Genomic DNA, 19,078 nt, shown 5'->3' with positions numbered 1-19,078 from the left:
TATTTGAAAGTCAGAGTTACACACAGAGAAGGAGAGGCAGAGAAAGAGAGGTCTTCCATCCTCTGGTTCACTCCCCAATTGGTTGCAAAGGCCAGAGCTGTGCTAATCCAAAGCCAGGAGCCAGGAGCCAGGAGCTTCTTCTGGGTCTCCCACATGGATGCAGAGGCCCAAGGACTTGGGCCATCTTCTGCTTTCCCAGGCCAAAGCAGAGAGCTGGATTAGAAGTGGAGCACCCAGGTCTTGAATCAGCACCCATATGGGGTGTCGGAGCTTCAGGCCAAGGCATTAACCCGCTGCGCCACAGTGCCAATCATGGCCACTTCTTTCCACTGGGGTCTCACTCAAAGAGATCTCTCACATAGAATTTTTTTTTTTTTTTTTTTTTTTTTTTTTTTTTTTGCCACAGTGTCTTGGCTTTCCATACCTGAAATGCATACATGGGCTTTTCAGCCAGACCAGAAAGATTTAAGGGCTGATTCTGAGGTCACAGTGTTACTTAAAGCAATTCTCGTTCTATGAATCTGCCATGTGGACTGCTTCCCAAATTGGACATTCTCTCCTTTTTCATTCTATCTATTATTATTGCCAGGCTCTTGATCCTATTTACGTGATCTCTTTAACATTTAATCTTATCTATATGTTCACTTTAACACTTAATATAATCACTTTAGCGCTTAAGACGGAATTTTTACCACCAAGTTTAATGGGATTGGGAGTTCCATGACAAGTTTTTAAACTGTACCCTTAGAAGTAAGTCAGTAGGAATGTATGCACAACTGTACAGTTTTACAGTTACAAACTTCCTCCCTTTCTTATTCCCACTCTTACTTTTCACTGAGATCTATTTTCAGTTGCCTTTATACACATATGATTAACTCTATGTTAAATAAAGAGTTCAACAAATAGTATGACGAAAAAAATGAGACTGTTCCTTGACAATCAAGACAGAGGCAGCTCAAGTCATTCCTTCTTGAAGTGTCGACTTCACTTCTACAGATTTTGTTTCAGGTGCTCTATTAGTTCTGACAGATCAGGGAGAACATACATTTGTCCCTTTGGGACTGGCTTATTTCACTAAGTATGATGTCTTCCAGATTCACTCATTTTGTTGCAATAGCTGGATTTCTTTTTTGTTTTATTGCTGTGTATTATTCCATGGTGCACATATCCCATAATTTCTTTATCCAGTCTTCCATTGACGGGCATTTTGGTTGAGTCCATTGTCGCTCCCCCTCTTCATGGAGGAACGACAGTAAACCCTGCCTGGGTTTCCTATCCGAGTCACGGCACCGTTATGTCGCTCCCCGTCTTCGTGGAAGAACGACACAGGACCCTGCGCTATTCTTTTGTCTGCTCGGCCCTCCCCGGGTTTGCTGCTGGTTCTTCCTGGGTTGGCTACCGACCCTTCCACCTCTGTGGAAGGGCGGTTCCCCCTGCCACTTTCCCCACTTCCGCAGGGGAGCGGCACACTGCCGGCCGGCTCTCTCGGGGGCTGCACAGGTGTTCCTTCAGATAGATGTTCCCCTTAGATGTTCCTGGTGCATGTTGTCTCTCTCCTCCTTTATAGTCCTCTTCCGCCAATCCCAACTCGGCTGCCCACACGCCGAGTACACTGCTCTCCTCCAATCAGGAGCAGGATCAGCTCCTGGAGGTCAGCACTCAAGTTGGCAAGAGGCAGCTGCGTAGAAGCTGTTTTCTCCTCTCCCAGCGCCATATTGTGGGAGAGCAGATGCATAGAATAAGTCTTAATTCCAGTAACTCAGTCCAGTCCGGGTTGCTCCCCACAGTCCATGTCTTAGCTATTGTGAATTGAGCTGCAGTAAACATGGAGGTGCAGTTAGCTCTTTTATTTGCTGATTTCATTTCCCTTAGGTAGATTCCAAGGAGTAGGATGGCTAGGTCTTATGGTAGGACTATATTCAGGTTTCTGAGGTGTTTCCAAACGGAGTTCCATAGTGGCTTTCCCAGTTTACATTCCCACCAACAGTGGATTAGGGTACCTTTCTCCCCACATCCTCACCAGCTTTTGTTGCTTGTTTTCATACAAAAGTATGAAAGCCATTCTAACCAGGGAGACGTGAAACCTCACTGTGGTTTTGATTTACATTTCCATGATGGATGGTGATCCTGAACATTTTTCATGTGTCTGATGGGTGTTTGGATTTCCTCTTCAAAATGTTTAAGTCCTTGGCCCATCTCTTTAATGGGGTTATTTGTTTTGTTGTTGTGGAGATTCTTGATTTCTTTATATATTCTGGTTATTGATTCTTTATCAGTTGCATAGTTTGCAGGTAATTTCTCCCATTCTGTTGGTTGCCTCTTCACTTTCCTGAGTGTTTGTGTTGCAATAGTCCCATTTGCTAATTTTTGTTTTGAGTGCCTGTGCCTCTGGGGTCTTTTCCAAGAACTCTGCCTGTGCCAATGTCTTGCCTGGTTTCTCTGATGTCCTCTAAAAATCTGATGGTTTTAGTTCATAGATTTAGGTCTTTAGTCCATATTGAGTGGATTTCTGTGTGAGGTGTGAGGTAGGGGTCTACCTTCATACTTCTGCTTATGGGGATTGAGTTTCCCCAGCACCATTTGTTGAAGAGACTGTCCCTGCCCCAGGGATTGGTTTTAGCTCCTTGGTCAAATGTAAGTTGTTTGTAGATGTTTGGATTGATTTCTGGTGTTTCTATTTTGTTCCATTGGTCTATCCATCTGTTTCTTTTTTTTTTTTTTTTTTTTTTTGGACAGGCATAGTGGACAGTGAGAGAGAAAGGTCTTCCTTTTCCGTTGGTTCACCCCCCCACAATGGCCACCGCAGCCGGCGCACCGCACTGATCCGAAGCCAGGAGCCAGGTGCCCCTCCTGGTCTCCCACACGGGTGCAGGGCCCAAGGACCTTGGCCATCCTCCACTGCACTTCTGGGCCACAGCAGAGGGCTGGACTGGAAGAGGAGCAACCAGGACAGAATCCGGTGCCCCTCCTGGTCTCCCACACGGGTGCAGGGCCCAAGGACCTGGGCCATCCTCCACTGCACTTCTGGGCCACAGAAGAGGGCTGGACTGGAAGAGGAGCAACCAGGACAGAATCTGGTGCCCTGACTGGGACTAGAACCCGGTGCGCCGGCACCGTAGGCAGAGGATTAGCCTATTGAGCCGTGGTGCCAGCCCCATCTGTTTCTTTTTTTTTTTTCTTTTTTTTTTTTTTTTTTACACAGGCAGAATGGACAGTGAGAGAGAGAGAGACAGAGAGAAAGGTCTTCCTTTGCCGCTGGTTCACCCTCCAATGGCCACTGCAGCCGGCGCACCACGCTGATCTGAAGGCAGGAGCCAGGTGCTTCTCCTGGTCTCCCATGGGGTGCAGGGCCCAAGCACTTGGGCCATCCTCCACTGCACTCCCTGGCCACAGCAGAGAGCTGGCCTGGAAGAGGGGCAACCGGGACAGAATCCGGCACCCCGACTGGGACTAGAACCCGGTGTGCCGGCGCCGCAAGGTGGAGGATTAGCCTAGTGAACCGTGGCGCCGGCCCCATCTGTTTCTGTACCAGTACCAGGCTGTTTTGATTATAACTGCCCTGTAGTATGTCTTGAAATCTGGTATCGTGATGCCGTCAGCTTTAGCTCTTTGAGATCTCCTGTTCCTCCATATGAATTTCAGCATCATTTTTTCTAGATCTGAAAGAATGTCTTTGGTATTTTGATTGGTATTGCATTGAATCTGTAAATTGCTTTCAGAAGTATGGACATTTTGATGATATTAATCCTTCCAATGCATGAACATGGAAGGTTTTTCCTTTTTTTTTTTTTTTTTGGTATCTTCTTATATTTCTTTCTTAATGTTTTGTAAATTCTCATCATAGGGATCTTTGACATCCTTGGTTAAATTTAATCTAAGGTATTTGATTGTTTTTATAGCTATTGTGATTGGGATTGATCTTAGAAGTTCTTTCTCAGCCATAGCACTGTCTGTGTGCAAAGGCTGTTGATTTTCATGTATTGACTTTATATCCTGCTACTTTACCAAACTCTTCTATGAGTTCCAATAGTCTCTAAGTGGGGTCTTTTGGATCCCCTATATATAGAATCATGTCATCTGCAAATAGGGGTAGTTTGACTTCCTCCTTCCCCATTTGTATCCCTTTGATTTCTTTTTCTTGCCTGAGGGCTCTGGCTAAAACTTCAGGACTGTATTGAATAGCAGTGGTGAGAGCGGGCATCCCTGTCTGGTACCAGATCTCAGTGGGAATGCTTCCAACTTTTCCCCAGTCAGTGTGGTGCTGCGTGGGTTTGTCATGGACTAGAGCAGTAAGCTCCCTCCCTCCTCCGCCATCTTGGGACTGCCTGTAGGTGTCTCGCAGGTGTTCTTTGTCAGCCTGAGAAAATCGCCTTCCTTCTGTTCCTCGGTGGTTGAGAACTTCTGTCATGAATAGGTGTTGAATTTTGTCAAATGCTTTTCTTCATCTATTGGGATGATCATATTTTTTTTCCTCTTTCATCCCATGAATATGATGAATTAAGTTAATCGAGTTTATAGTATGAGGCCACCCTTGAACTCTTGGCAGAGCCTGTGTGGTCATTGTATGGTCACCTGTATAGTGCGCTGCGCGGCTCACCCGTCGCTGATTCCACTTGAGAACGTTTGTTGAGGACTTGGGCATCTGTACTTGCAAGGAGCAGTGACCTGTAGTTTTCTTCTTGAGATGCTTTGTACAATTTTGGTATAGGATTTCATGATTTTCTTGCAAAATGTTTGATAAGGTTCATGAGAGCAAAACAAATTGAATCTGGAGTTTTCTTTGTTGATTTTAATTACAAATTAAATTTTGATGATTTAAAATTTAAACAATCTTTTTTTTTTTTTTTTTTTTTTTTTGACAGGCAGAGTGGACAGTGAGAGAGAGACAGAGAGAAAGGTCTTCCTTTGCTGTTGGTTCACCCTCCAATGGCCGCCGCGGCTGGCGCACTGCGGCCGGCGCACCGCGCTGATCCGATGGCAGGAGCCAGGTGCTTCTCCTGGTCTCCCATGGGGTGCAGGGCCCAAGCACCTGGGCCATCCTCCACTGCACTCCCTGGCCACAGCAGAGAGCTGGCCTGGAAGAGGGGCAACCGGGACAGAATCCGGCACCCCGACCGGGACTAGAACCCAGTGTGCCGGTGCCGCAAGGCGGAGGATTAGCCTAGTGAGCTGCAGCGCTGGTCCAAATTTTAACGATCTTAAATTTAAATTTTAATGATTGGCTGTGGAGCCAATGAGATCGTCGCTTTTTGACTCACTTTTTGTGTCAATCAAGGTAGCTCCTTGATCTGCACTGTCAGATCTGTTTCGTAGATGTCTGCACTGTGCTTATCATTTTAATGTTCATTGCATCTGTTTGATGTCTTTTAAACACACATATTGTGGTAACACTGTTTTTCTTAAAGATTTATTTTATTTATTTGAAAGGCAGAATGACATGGAAAGACAGAGACAGAGGGAGAGAGATTGAGCGATCTTCGATCTGCTTGTTCATTCCCAAAAAGGTCACCACGGCTGGGGCTGGGCCCGGCTGGAGCCAGGAGCCTGGAACTCCACCCAGGTCTGCCATGTGGGTGCAGGGGCCCAAGTGCTTGGACCACCTCCACTGCCTTGCCAGGGGCATTAACTGGCGCTCCAAGATGGGATGCTGCCGTCTCGGGCAGAGCTCAGCCTGCTGCACCACAGTGCCGGCCCCTCCTCTCTCTCTCTCTCTCTTTTTTTTTTTTTTTATAATTTATGTCTTCTCACTTTTTGCTCAGAGGGTGATTAATAGTATTGATGTTTTGGGGTTTTTTGGAATTGTGTTATTTGGTTGCTAAATATTTGGGTACTTCCCATTTGTTTTTTATGTGACTTTGTCTAATTTGCTGAGGTCAGAGAGCCTCCCCGTATCATTTCAGTCTTCCTAGACAGGCTTTGGGTCATGGACCTGCATGTGGCCTGGCAGGGGAGTGTTGTGTGTGCGTCCGAGGACGCGCGTGCTGCTGCTGCCTGTTCTGTCCGAGCAGGGTGGTTGGTAGGGTTCAGCGCTCAGCCTGCCCAAGGAGGCTCAGTCTAAATGTTCTGCCGATTACTGGAGGAGGAGTTCTGTTGGAGGGATGGCGTTTCCACTCGGGGTTCCACAGTTTTAAAATCATACTGCATTTTTAATTAAGTGAAAGTGTTGAGAAAAGTCCCTTTTCTAATTTTATATTTTAAAAAACAAATCATGTCCGAGTTTCAGATGCACTAATAGTCCTGAAATCACCGTGACCGAACCAAGAACAGCTGTGCCAGGTTAAGGATTGAGAGGAAAAACTGTAACTACCAGCGAGCGTTTGAAACGACAGGCACACCTGGGAAGTTACCAGCTATGAATTTTAGAGCCAGAGGACTCGACGTCAGGAGGGAGCGTGCGTGGCCCATAGCCAGGGCTGGGGCCAGCAACGAGGGGGGCCGGTCGGCCCGAAGGAGCAGTTGTGTTTGCAGTCACACTTGTGGGTTTGTGTATTTTGAGGACCTGTTACTGGTGTGCGCTCACGTGGGACTGCTGTGTCTTCCTGATGCCGGTGCCGTAGTGAGGCGCTCCTCTGTGGTGACGCTCTTGGGACCCACACCCTTGCCTGTGTTGATGGAGCCACTCCATTTTCCTTAGGATGAGGCCCCAGTGGTGTCTGCTCCCCGCCCAGGAGGAGCCGGTGCTCTGTCCTCACACTCACATCTCACAGGGTTCCCCTGAGTTCACTTCTGCCTCTTGCTGTTTGTTTTCTGTTGATGACATCTCTCTCTCTCTCTCTCTCTCTGTTTTTGTTTTAAGGTTTTTGTTTGTTTACCTGAAAGGCAGTGAGGCAGGACAGAGAGATCTTTGCTCTGCTGGTTCACTCCCCAGGTGGCTGCAGCAGCCAGGGCTGGGCCAGCCCCAAAGTGGGAGCCTGGAGCTCAGTCCTGGTTGCTGTGGGCTGCCATACGCAGCTTCCCCACGCCACAGTACAGCCCCACCCCGTCAGGAAAGAGCTTGCAGCATGTGCTTCCATTTGCCCCCTTCCTCTGTGCTGACCTCAGGAATTTTATCTGCAATAAACCCCGGTTCTGCCTTTAAAAGGCTATTGTTTTCCTTTTTTCTAATTTATTAATTTGAAAGGCTGGTGGCACAGCGAGAGGGAGAGACAGAGAGATAGAGATCTTCCATCCGCTGGTCACTCCCCAGAAGTCCACCCCATTTGTGGGTGGTGGAGGGCCAAGCACTTTGACCATCCTCTGGATCAGAAGTGGAGCGGCCGTAACGCACCTGGGAAAGCAGTAGAAGATCCAAGTCCTTGGCCCCTGCCGCCCACCTGGGGAGACCTAGCTGGAGGTCCAGGCTCCTGGCTTTGGGCTGACCCACCCCAGCTATTGTGGCCATTTAGTGAGTGACCCAGCAGATGGAAGGTTGGTGTGTGTGGGGGGTGTGTGTGTGTGTGTCTTTCCCTCTCAGTCTCTGTAACTCTGACTTTAAAATAACTAAATAAATGTACAGGGAAGTGGAGCAGTGAGGACTGAGACTGGCACGGATACAGGACATGCGCGCCTGAGCGCCGGCCACGCGGCCGCCCCTGCTGCTTCCTCACCGCGCGTTCTGTTCGCACTTCCTCTGACCACGGGAAGCATTTGGCTGTTCCTGAAGCTGTTTTAGTGAACTCACCTGCGTTTTATTTTGTGGCAGACGTGTGCTTTTCCATTGTGAAACAGCAGGCGTGGTCTGCAGTGGCCCTGCAGCCTTTCTGCGTGTGCAGGTCAGCGGTGTCGAGGACACTCGGGTCGTTGGGAGAAGGCCGTGAGCGTTTCCCGAAATGGGCACGGAAGCAAGAGCGCGCTTTTCCACATCCTGTGTTGTGCTTTCTGGTGCTCTGCCTTTGCATAGATGATATTTGTTAATTTCTGGTATTTTCTTCTTCAATTTTAGAATTTTATTCTTTTCATGGTTTCCATTTCTGTTTTAACATTATTTATTTGTTTATTTGAAAGTCAGAGAGACAGAGACAGGGAGATCTTCCATCTGCTGATTCACTCCCCCATATGGCTGCAACAGGAGCTTCTTCCAGGTCTCCCGTGTGGGTGGCGGGGGCCCTGCTGCCTCCCAGTTGCACTAGCAGGACGCTAGCAGGGAGTGGGGCCAGGGCTTGACCCCGGCTCTCTGGTACGGGGTGCAGGACGCTAGCAGGGAGTGGGGCTCTCTGGTACGGGGTGCAGGACGCTAGCAGGGAGTGGGGCTCTCTGGTACGGGGTGCAGGACGCTAGCAGGGAGTGGGGCTCTCTGGTACGGGGTGCAGGACGCTAGCAGGGAGTGGGGCTCCCTGGTACAGGGTGCAGGACGCTAGCAGGGAGTGGGGCTCTCTGGTACAGGGTGCAGGACGCTAGCAGGGAGTGGGGCTCTCTGGTACGGGGTGCAGATGTCGAGCAGCGGGCATCTTAACCGCTGTACCAGTCACCTGCCTGCATTACTTTCCCTACTATGTTGGTGGCTTTTTTTTCTTCAGTGCCTTGAGTGTATGGGACATGTTTATAAAACAGCTTTTTAAATGTTCTTTTTTTGCTAATTCTATCACACCAAACTTCTGAGCTTATTTATGTTTATTTTTAAAGAATGATTTATTTGAAAGAGTTAGAGAAAGAGGAGAGAGCGGGAGGGAGGGAAGGAGGGAGGGAGGGAGGGAGGGAGATCTTCCATTTGCTGATTCATTCCCTGGAGAGCTGCACCAGCTAAGGGCTGGGCCAGGCCAGAGCCAAGACCTTCCTCTGGGTCTCCCACGTGGGTGCAGGGGCCCAAGCACTTGGGCCGTTTTCTGCTGCTGTTCCCAGCCCATCAGTCGGGAGCTGGATCAGAAGTGGGGCAGCTAGGACCCCAACCCACTTTGCTTCAGTGCTGGCCCCCGTGGACTCAATTTTCTTGAGGCTGTGAGTCATTGTTGCTGGTTTTTCATATATGACTTTAAAAAAAAAAAAGGCAGATTTATTTATTTTATTTGAAAGTCAGAGTTATACAGAGAGAGGAGAGACAGAGAGAGGTCTTCTATCTGCTGGTTCACTCCCCAGTTGGCCACCGTGGCTGGAGCTGGGCCGACCCGGAGCCAGGAGCTTCTTCCAGGTCTCTCACGTGGGTGCAGGGGCCCAAGGACTTGGGCCATCCTCCACTGCTTTCCCAGGCCATAGCAGAGAGCTGCATCGGAAGTGGAGCAGCCAGGACTTGAACTGGTGCCTGTATAGGATGCCCGTAAGCGTATGCTTAACCTTTTATGCCACAGCAGCAGCTCCCAAATAGGTATTTTTAAAGTGTTGAAGGGCTGGCACTGTGGCATAGCAGGTGAAGCTGCCACCTGCAGTGCCGGCATCCCATGTGGGCACCAGTTCGAGTCCCAGCTACTTTACTTCCAGTCCAGCTCTCTGCTACGGCCTGAGAAAGCAGTAGAGGATGGCCCAGAAGCTTGGGCCCCTGCATCCGTGTGGGAGACCAGGAAGAGGCTCCTGGCTTCAGATCAGCGCAGCTCCAGCTGTTGTGGCCATTTGGGGAGTGAACCAGTGGATGGAAGAATTCATTCTCTCTCATTCATTCATATTCTCTCTCTCTCTCTGCCTCTGCCTCTCTGTAACTCTGCGTTTCAAATAAATAAGTCTTAAAAAAAAACTATTAAAAAATAAAGTGTTGAATTTTTTTACACAGTAGCTAAGTTACTTGTAGTCAGTTTAACCTTTTTTTTTTTTTTTTTTTTTTTTTTGACAGGCAGAGTGGACAGTGAGAGAGAGAGACAGAGAGAAAGGTCTTCCTTTTGCCGTTGGTTCACCCTCCAATGGCCGCCGCGGCCGGCGCGCTGCGGCCGGCGCACCGCGCTGATCCGATGGCAGGAGCCAGGAGCCAGGTGCTTCTCCTGGTCTCCCATGGGGTGCAGGGCCCAAGCACCTGGGCCATCCTCCACTGCACTCCCTGGCCACAGCAGACGGCTGGCCTGGAAGAGGGGCAACCGGGACAGAATCCGGCGCCCCGACCGGGACTAGAACCTGGTGTGCTGGCGCCGCTAGGCGGAGGATTAGCCTAGTGAGCCGCGGCGCTGGCCAGTTTAACCTTTTGAACCTTGTGTTTCAAAGTTAGCTTGAGAGAGAGCATCCTGGTCCTCTGGAGCAGACGCCCCAGTGCTCAGGACTAGCGGAGCTGGGCTAACGGAGCCAGGAACTCAGGCCTGGTCCCCCGCATGGAAGGCAGGGGCCTGACTGCCTGAGCCATCACTCTGCCTCCCAGAGCCTGCAGTAGCAGGAAGCTAGAGTCAGGAGCTGGAGTGGGCCGTTCACCCCAGGCACTGGTATGGGACACAGGCGTCTTAGCCGCACCCTCGCTGGGAGATGCCCACCCCTGAGGCTTATTTTTCATTTCCTTGATTTCCTGGCGTTTCTGAGGTGTGCTTCCTACCGAATGTCCTCTGTATTCAGGGAGGTTCTCTCTGCCCTGGGCTCGTCCCTGGGCCCCAGGAGTTCCAGACCGTCAGGCCCGTGCTCCTGCCCAGAATTAGTTCCTGGGGCTCCTGAGATGCGGTCTGTACACGCACGGGTGCTATTCCTCCAGGGATCTGAGGGCCGTGCAGGCTCGGAGGCGCTCTCTGTGTGTAGCCCTCTCTAGCCTACTCTGCCTCTCTGACAGCTCTGTTTGTCCTCCGTTCCTGGGGGCTGTGGGGTCTGCTTGGGTTCCCCTTTGCTGTAAATCCCGGGCTGATCCTCAGTCAGTGGTGGCCGGGCTCCCTGTGTCAGGTAGCACCATGACCTGTGTCACCTGTTTCCCACTGGCTGAAGTGACAGGGCGCTTCCAAAAGTTCATGGAAAAGAGAATTAAAAATATGACTTCTTTTGATGAAATTTTTTGTACTGTGTGGACGCTGCATATTATGACAAAACTATGCATGGACTTTAAAATTGTTTTGTTTTGGTTCCACAGTAAGCTCATACTTTGAATTCACTTGTCTCTGAACCTTTTGACATATCTGCATAGTTGCTCCTGAGGTACCCAGTCTTCTGGGTCGCTGTAGCTGGAAGATAAGGTTGGACCCTCCTGTTCCCTCTTGGTCAGAAAGAGCATCACAGGTGTGGAATTAATCAGATCTCCCTGTGAGGACGGCAGCATCTGCAGCACAAGTGATGACCAGGCTCTCCTGAGGCCCTCCCCAAGGTAGGGTGGAGCTAGGGAAGCCCTGGTCGCCTGGAGGGCCGCCTCCTATGGGCACCTGTGCAAGGGCCGGGGCCGCGGCCAGGCCTCCCACACGGTGCTCGCGTCACAAGGACCTGCGCGGCAGCCTGAAGAGGACCTCCGCTGGCCACAGAAAGACAGCGTAGAGATCAGTGTCTGCCTGATTTCAAACAGCAAATATATTCCAGTTCGTGAGTTGCAGATACTGTCTCTTTAAAACCCTGCTTGTCACTTGCCAAGGACACGAGGGAAGACCTGGCTACTCGGAAAGCCGACAAACACAGGATGACGGTGAGTGTGGAGCCCGCCTTCCCCACGTGTGCCAGAATAGCAGAGTGGTGATTGGGCAGAGCTCATAGAGGCGTGAATGGAAAGCCCTGAGGATGGCCCGAGTCTGGGCAGAGCTCGCTGCCACACAGGAAGGAGTCCCACAGAACCCGAGGGAAACCTGAAACCTGGCCCCAGCCACCAGTCCAGAGACACAGAGGGCCTACACCGAGGGCCGCCTTGGCAGTGACAGTCCCGAGACAGCTCCGGGACAGGGTGTGGCCCGAGGGGGTGTCCCTGCCATTGCCGTTTCTGGTCAGCTTTGGAGCTGAGAGTGGAAATAAGCACTCAAAAGAAGAATATTGTGTGAGGTGTGAGAACCACCCTAAATTCCACCTTCAGCGTCCACAGAGGAGGTCACACTGGAGCAGAGCCCGGCAGGCGCTGTCCCCCGTGGCTCGGAGTGGCAGGGGCGGGGCTGTGCCACCGTGTCATGCTTGGTCTGCAGTGCCTGGGGGATGTTCTGGCCCCTTACAGAAAAAGTGTTGATCCCTGAGCTGAAGAAGCAGACCTAGTTGTTTCCAAAAAAAAAAAAAAAAAAAAAAAAAAAAAAAGCAAGGGAAAACCACTGCACACCAAGGTCCCCCGTGTGTGGGTCTCCTGGGACCCTGCTGGAAGGTAAACCAGGGCGAGCGGGGCCTGCGGGTGTTTGACGTGCGAGGGCTGCTGCCTTTGGAAGGGGGGTGTGCCCTGTGGTCAGGTTCCAAGAAGAGCCCCTAGCTCTTGGAGGTAGCTGTCTGCAAACGTCTGGGTTCGCATCAGGATAATGCAGGGCGTGGAAGCCACCAGGTGTGGGTGTGGCAAGATCAGCTGGGCTGGAGGAAGGGCACGCCCTGGCTCCTCACACTGTTTCAAAACTCGGTCTACTTTTGTCTGTGCTTGAAAATTCCCACTGGGGCAGGCCCTGTGGCACGGGGGGTAAAGCCACCACCTGTGGTGCCAGCAGCCCATATGGGCACTGGTTCAAGTCCCGGCTGCTCCACTTCCCATCCAGCTCCCTGCTACTGCACCTGGGAGGCAGCAGAGGATGGTCTGGGTGCTTGGGTCCCTGCACCCACGTGGGAGACCCGGAAGAAGCTCCTGGCTCCTGGCTTCAGCCTGGCCATTTGTGGCCATTTGGGCAGTGAACCACAGTGTATGGGAGATTTGTCTGTCTCTCTCTCTCTCTAGTTCTACCTTTCAAATTAAAAAAAAAAAAAAAAAATAGTGGTTGATCTGGGAGGAGCAGTCTCTCCCAGCCCGAAAGGATTTTAAATAAATGGGAGAAAATCCCCACAGCAGTTCAGAATATTTCAGTTATTTCAGATAAAAGTTTTAAAACAGTCTGTTCAGAGGCCGTCTCCTCGGGGCTGACTGTGGCAGAGGCTCTTGGTTGGATTTCCTCTGGGCTCCCAGGTCCTGGAGGGCAGGCACAGCCTGGAACCCGGTGCTGTCTGGTGCATGACGGACTCTAGGAGAAGTTTCTGGGACAAGGGTGACTGTCGGCAGCGTATTGTGATGTCTAGGTGTTACCCGGTTGTGAGGCACAGTAGTCCTGATTGTCTTCACATCACTCCCTAGTTTTTATTTACCTCATTCCTTCAGACAGGCTGCACTCAGCATGAAACCAGACGTCCGGTGGGTCAGGAAAAGCTGCCTGCAGAATACAGTCGGTCCCGGCGTGCGCGTCTGTGCTGGTGCTGCCCGGACCGAGCCCTCACGTCTGCCTGGCTCCGGGGAAGTCTGCCGCACGACTGTGTCCACGCAGCATGGTGTGTGTTCCGAATGGAGCAGAGACGCTCACATTCAAATCCAAGACCCAGGTCTGGCTCTGACGCCAGCCACGTCATCTTTGCTGTCTATCTTACTGCTTTTTTATTAGCTTATTAAATAACAATTGGTTATGATTATTACATTTTAAAGATTTATTTCTTATCTGAAAGATGGAGTTACAGAGAGGCAGAGGCAGAGAGAGAGGTCTTCAATCCACTGGTTCACTCCTCAAGTGGCCACAATGGCCAGAGCTAGGCCCATCCGAAGCCAGGAGCTTCTGGGTCTCCCATGTGGGTGCAGGGGCCCAAGGACTTGGGCCATCTTCTACTGCTTTCCCAGGCCACAGCAGAGAGTGGGATCGGAAGTGGAGCAGCTGGGACTCTAACTGGTGCCCAAATGGGATGCTGGCACTGCAGGTGGCAGCTTTACCCGCTACACCACAGCACTGACCCTTATACTTCTAATTTTTAAAAATCCCAGTTATTTGCTTGTTCCCTTGACATTGCTGTCTCCTGATCAGTTGTAGTGTTAATGTACTTGAGAGGCACAGCAACCGAATACTGAACAAGAGAGACAGCTCGAGTGGCTCCATCAGCTCATTCATTCCCTGATGCCCTCACCAGCTAAGGTTTGGCCAGGCCAGACCAGGAGCTTAGAACGCCATCGGGATGGGGGGCAGGGCCCGAGCACTGGCGCCGTCACCTGCTGCCTCCCAGGTTGCATTGGCAGGAGCTGGACTGGAACCCGAGCCAGTGCCCTGATGGGATGCAGGCGTCCCAAGTGGCGGCCTAATTGCCATGCAACACTGCTGCCCACCGTGGCTCTCTCATCATGCGTGATTTCTTCCTGTTTTCTGTGTAACCGGAACCTCACAAGGCCTGGGCTCCAGGACATGAGTTAGAGACATAACTCTGAGTTTCAGCTGGGTTCTCATTTTTTAATAAATCCCCGGGAGCAGAGGGTCCTCCTCACACGCATGAGTAGCCCTCCGGCTCTCTGGGCACAGGGTCCGGGGCCACCTGAGCCTAGTCACCCAGTGATGCTGGGACCCTGCTCCCCTCTGCCGATCTCTGAAGGAGGGCATTTGCAGTGGGTGCAAAACACTGCGTTGTTGAAGTCCTGCTGGCGTGGTTTGAAGCTGACTTACAGGGCTCAATGCCTGTGCCCCACCCCCACGATCTGGGGTCTGGGGTGCCCCAGCCTATGGTGCACAGCGGGAGGCAGGCTGGGGCTCTAGGGCACGTGGGCTTCTGCCACCCGGCTGCACACATCTCCCCGCCGCCTCCTCTCCATGCCTCAGTGGCTCCCTGTTGGCTTATCTTCCCCACAGCTCTTCGTTAGGTGTCACGGGTACAGGGAGAACGTGGGTGGCTGGAATCTAGACATGAATTTCATGATTTAAGCTCTCGCGTCTCTCTGCTTCAAAGTGTGGTGCAGCGGCCCCATGGCCTCTCTGGGAAACTGGGCCAGAACGGGGCACAGCAGAGGGGGTGCCCCACGTGTGATCAGTGGCAGTGGGGGAGGAACCACGTGCCTGGGATGGGCGCAGGAAAATGAGCCACAGTTCTTGCTGTTGAGTTTCAGGGCGGTGGGAGCCGGGAGAGTGGGGTAGAGGGCAGCGCCCGCCCGTGCTGTGGAACCCAGTGCTGGCTTCCCACATCCCCGTGCGTCCCTGGCACTGCTGTCCAGCCTCTGCTCGACACCCCCACCCTCGGCTGCCACGCTGCGGCTTGGGCATTGTCTGCTGGTGAATGTGTTGTTTCCCAGGGACCTTCTCTCTGAGCGCACCGGCTCTGTTCTGTCTCTGCACTTCCAGGTCGTGGCAGCTCACGTGGCGGCTTCTGGTGGTGATCTTGGCCCGGCTGCCGCCGCCTCCTTGGGCAGATTCTCTGACTTTTTGAACTGTGGGAGGAGCCCAGAGGCATTAAGTGAGCTCCTCGGCCATGACAAGCGCCGCGCAGAGGGCTGAGAGGGGCAGGGAGGCTGCTGAGAGGCAGCTGAGCCCAGCAGGTGGCTCTGCGGAGATGGAGGCCAGCGCTGACATCCGGGAATGTGCGAGTAACAGCCCAAGTCCCAGGACATTAGGGGGAGGAGCTGTTTCTGGACTCTGAACAAGATAGGGGCACGTCGGGTCAGAGTTAAGACGTCCCACCTCACTGGACACGCAGTGCGCTTGCGCGCCTCACAGGGTTAACGAAACGACAGCAGTGTGCCATGTTCTGTTCACTGTAACAAGGGGTTTCCTTCTTCCGTTCACTCAGTAACGCTTACTGAAGAACCTTCCAGGGTCAAGCACTGTAGTTGGTGCTGTGTGTTCAGTAATGAGCAAAACCGACTTCGCCCCTGCCTGCACGGGGCTTCCAGTCCAGTGGGGAAGAAACACCGATCAGCAGGGGCGGGAGCTGTGGTGCAGCGGGCGCAGCTGCTGCTTGGGAAATGTGTCTCAAGCCAGTTTGGGTCCCAGCTACTCTACTTCTGATCCAGCTTCCTGCTGATGCACCTGGGAAGCAGTGTGCCACGGCTCAAGTGCTTGGGCCCCTGCACCCACATGGGAGACCCGGATGGAGCTTCTGGCTCCTGGCTCCCACCTGGCCCAGCCCTAGCTGTGGTGGCCATTTGGGGAGTGAACCAACTGATGCAAGATCTCTGTCTCTCCCTATCTCTTTTTAACTCTGCTTTTCAAATAAATAAGGCAAATAATCGCACACAGACGTACAGATAACCACTGTGAGAGGGAACAGCCAAGTGTTAGTGAAAGTCCGGGGTGGGTGGTTGAGGTTGGGGCAGGTGAAGTGACTAGAGGGGAGCTAGGTGAAAAGGCTGGGGAAGAGCAGAGGGAGGAAATACGTGGCGTGCTGGGCCGCCTCGTGAGGAGCCACCCACAGCTCAGCGCAAGAGGCACTGCCAGAGCCCAGAGCTGCGGGCCGGCGGACGCAGTGGCGGTGCCAGGATGTGAGGGTTAACCGTGTGTTCTAGAACCTGGCCCTGGCCATTCTAGGGCTGTCCCTCATCTACCCAGGAAGGAAGAAATGTAAGCAGTTATGGTGGCGCCTCCAGAGAGCAGGGTCCCGCAGAGGCGTCATCCCAGAGCTCTCCCGCCCTTGCCCCATCCTGCCTGAGACAAAGCTGGGCTTTAACAAACCCTGGGCGGGGGCACCGCAGGAGCAGGCGCAATGGCGCTGCAGCCACTGGCCCGGCTGGACTGCAGCTTCCCTGCCAGGGCAGCGGGTGGAAGCCAGGGTTCCCAGCTCCCCTGTGCTGAGGGGTCAGGGCTTCGGCTGCAGAGGTTTCTGGGGGGGCAGCTCCAATGTCGTCTTGGGAGACCACTCGGTCACTTGGGGTGGGTGAGGAGTGGGGAGCAGGGGCCGGGGACCAGGTAGGAGGAGGCTGCTGGGGTTCTGGGGCTGGCTGCTGCAGGCGGGGGGACCGTCAGGTGGGAGAGCCGCTGAGGCAGGAGTGAGACCAGGAGTCCAGCGTGAGTCCAGCCGGTGGCAGGCCTGAGTGGCTGGCGTGGCACCCAGTAGGAGCAGCTGCATGTGTGGAGAGAAACTACCAGGTTGCGATTTCTGTGGGGCAGTGGGGAGGAGGGGGCCTGTGGGACCCCCACCGGCCTGAGCTCTAGGAAGAGACCAGGTCAGGCCAAGGCCTAGAGCTGCCATCTCCTCTTATTTAACACAAGCTTTTCACTTGCAGACAGTGGTAGAATTTACAGGAAAGTAGAGCAGAGCAGAACGGAACTCCCGTAGGCCAGTCGCTGCTTCAGGAACCGCCCCCAGCACACACAGCCCCATTCCGCGTCACACCCGTGTCCTCACTGCACACAGGCGGCTTATGTGGCCACAGAACCAGCGCAGTGCAGAAGGCCGCAAGGCCCTGGGCTCTGCCCCGAGCCAACAGAGCATTCATTGTGGCCCGCCCCTTCCTGTTCTGCACCTGCTCAGCCTCACAGGACGCCTGCGCTGAGGGTGGCCCCCAAGCACTTAAACACAGCCAGGGAACTGAAAAACAGAGTTACAATTTTTTTTAAAAAAATTATTTTATTGATTTCAAAGACAGCTACAGAGAGAGGTAGATTGAGAGAGAAAGAGAGAGAGAGAGGTCTTCCATCCGCTGGTCACTCCCCAAATGACTGCAGCAGCCAGAGCTGAGCTGATCTGAAGCCAGGAGCCAGGAACCTCCTCCCGGTCTCCTACTCGAGTGCAGGGGCCCAAGGACTTGGGCCATCCTCCACTGCTTTCCCAGGCCACAGCAGAGAGCTGGATGGGAAGAGGAGCAGCTGGAACCTGAACTGGCACCCATATGGGATGGCGGCGCTGCATGCTGGGGCTTTAACCCCAGAGTTACAATGTTATTTCATTTACATTTAGGTTTTAAAATGGAAGCAACATAAAATATTATTAAATTGAACTTCATTATTTTGGCAGGACTGCCTCTCACTTTAACCATTGAAAAAACTGTTCAAAATGAAATGTGGCATAAGTATAAAGTGCACACTGATTCTCAAAGGCTTAGTGCAAAAAATAATAAGGGGCCCAGCGCTGTGGCGCAGCCGTTAAAGCCGTGGCCTGCAGCACTGGCATCCATATGGGCGCTGGTTTGAGTCCCAGTTGCTCCACTTCCCATCTAGCTTCCTGCTAACGTGCCTGGGAAAGCAGTGGAGAATCTTCAAGTGTTTGGGCCCTGCAGCCACGTGGGAGTTCCAGGTGAAGCTCCTAGCTTCGGCCTGGCACAGCCCCGGCCATTGTGGCCATTTGGGGAGCAAACAAGTGGATGGAAGACCTATCTCTGTCTCTGCTCCCTCTGTAACTCTGCATTTCAAATAAATAAATCTTAAAAAAGAAATAGTGTGGGGCCGGCGCTATGGCGCAGTGGGTTAACGCCCTGTCTTGAAGCACCAGCATCCCATTTGGGTGCTGGGTTCTAGTCCCAGCTGCTCCACTTCTGATCCAGCTCTCTGCTGTGGCCTGGGAAAGCAGCAGAAGATGACCCAAGTCCTTGGGCCCCTGCACCCACGTGGGAGACCTGGAAGAAGCTCCTGGCTCCTGGTTTCGGATCGGTACAGCTCCGGCCATTGCATCCATCTGGGGAGTGTACCAGTGGATGGAAGACCGCTGTCTCTGTCTCTACCTCTCTCTGTAACTGTTTCAAATAAATAAAATAAATCTGTTGTAAAAAGAAAAACTTGGTGTGAACACAGCAATTTGTAGTTCATGTGTTCTGATATATTAGGTTAATACTAACGTCCCAGCAGGCGTGGTCACCTCCGTGGCGGCAGCCCTCTTCCCCGGCACCCTGCATGGTTTTCCGTGGCGCCCGCTGGGCTGCCTGCCCTCTGCACAGCTGTCTGCATTCTTTCAGTGGGTTAAAGAGCAGAACTGCGAGACCCAGCCGTGCGCCGGGCAGTCTGTCCTAGCGGCCCCTGCCTCGGGGCTGCTGGTTCCGGGTAGATTCCAGATGTGTCTGTTGCCACGCTGCGCTCCCGCCAGCAGGGGCGTGCGGCCAGGTGCCCTGTGCACTGCATTCTAGAATGGCAGGGGTCTGTATTGATGAGGCATGAGCACACCAGTCACTGATCCTTACAGCATGCCTCTTTTTGCTAATCCTGAGTTTTTAAGAGATACAAATATTTTCTTTTTCCATTAAAAGTAAAATTTATTAATGATAAAAATCTTAGAATCAGCATTGACTCTTTTCTTTAAGTGAGAGCGTGGGAGAATGAACCCACAACACTCTCCTGGGGTGTCGGTCCCTGTGAAGGGACAGCAGCACTTCCCGTTGTCACAGTCCAGGAGCGACGAGTCCCTGGAGCCTCCC

General features: G+C 52.4%; 1 protein-coding gene across 1 annotated transcript in view; it reads left to right on the top strand.

Moving 5' to 3' along the window:
* REC114 (REC114 meiotic recombination protein) overlaps positions 1 to 19,078 on the top strand; it is a 126,668-nt gene that overhangs the window by 95,235 nt on the left and 12,355 nt on the right. The window lies entirely within an intron of this gene.

Source organism: Oryctolagus cuniculus, chromosome 12 (genome assembly GCF_964237555.1).
Source record: "Oryctolagus cuniculus chromosome 12, mOryCun1.1, whole genome shotgun sequence".
NCBI classification, from domain to species: Eukaryota; Metazoa; Chordata; class Mammalia; order Lagomorpha; family Leporidae; genus Oryctolagus; species Oryctolagus cuniculus.
This window is presented reverse-complemented; position numbering and strand designations above follow the sequence as displayed.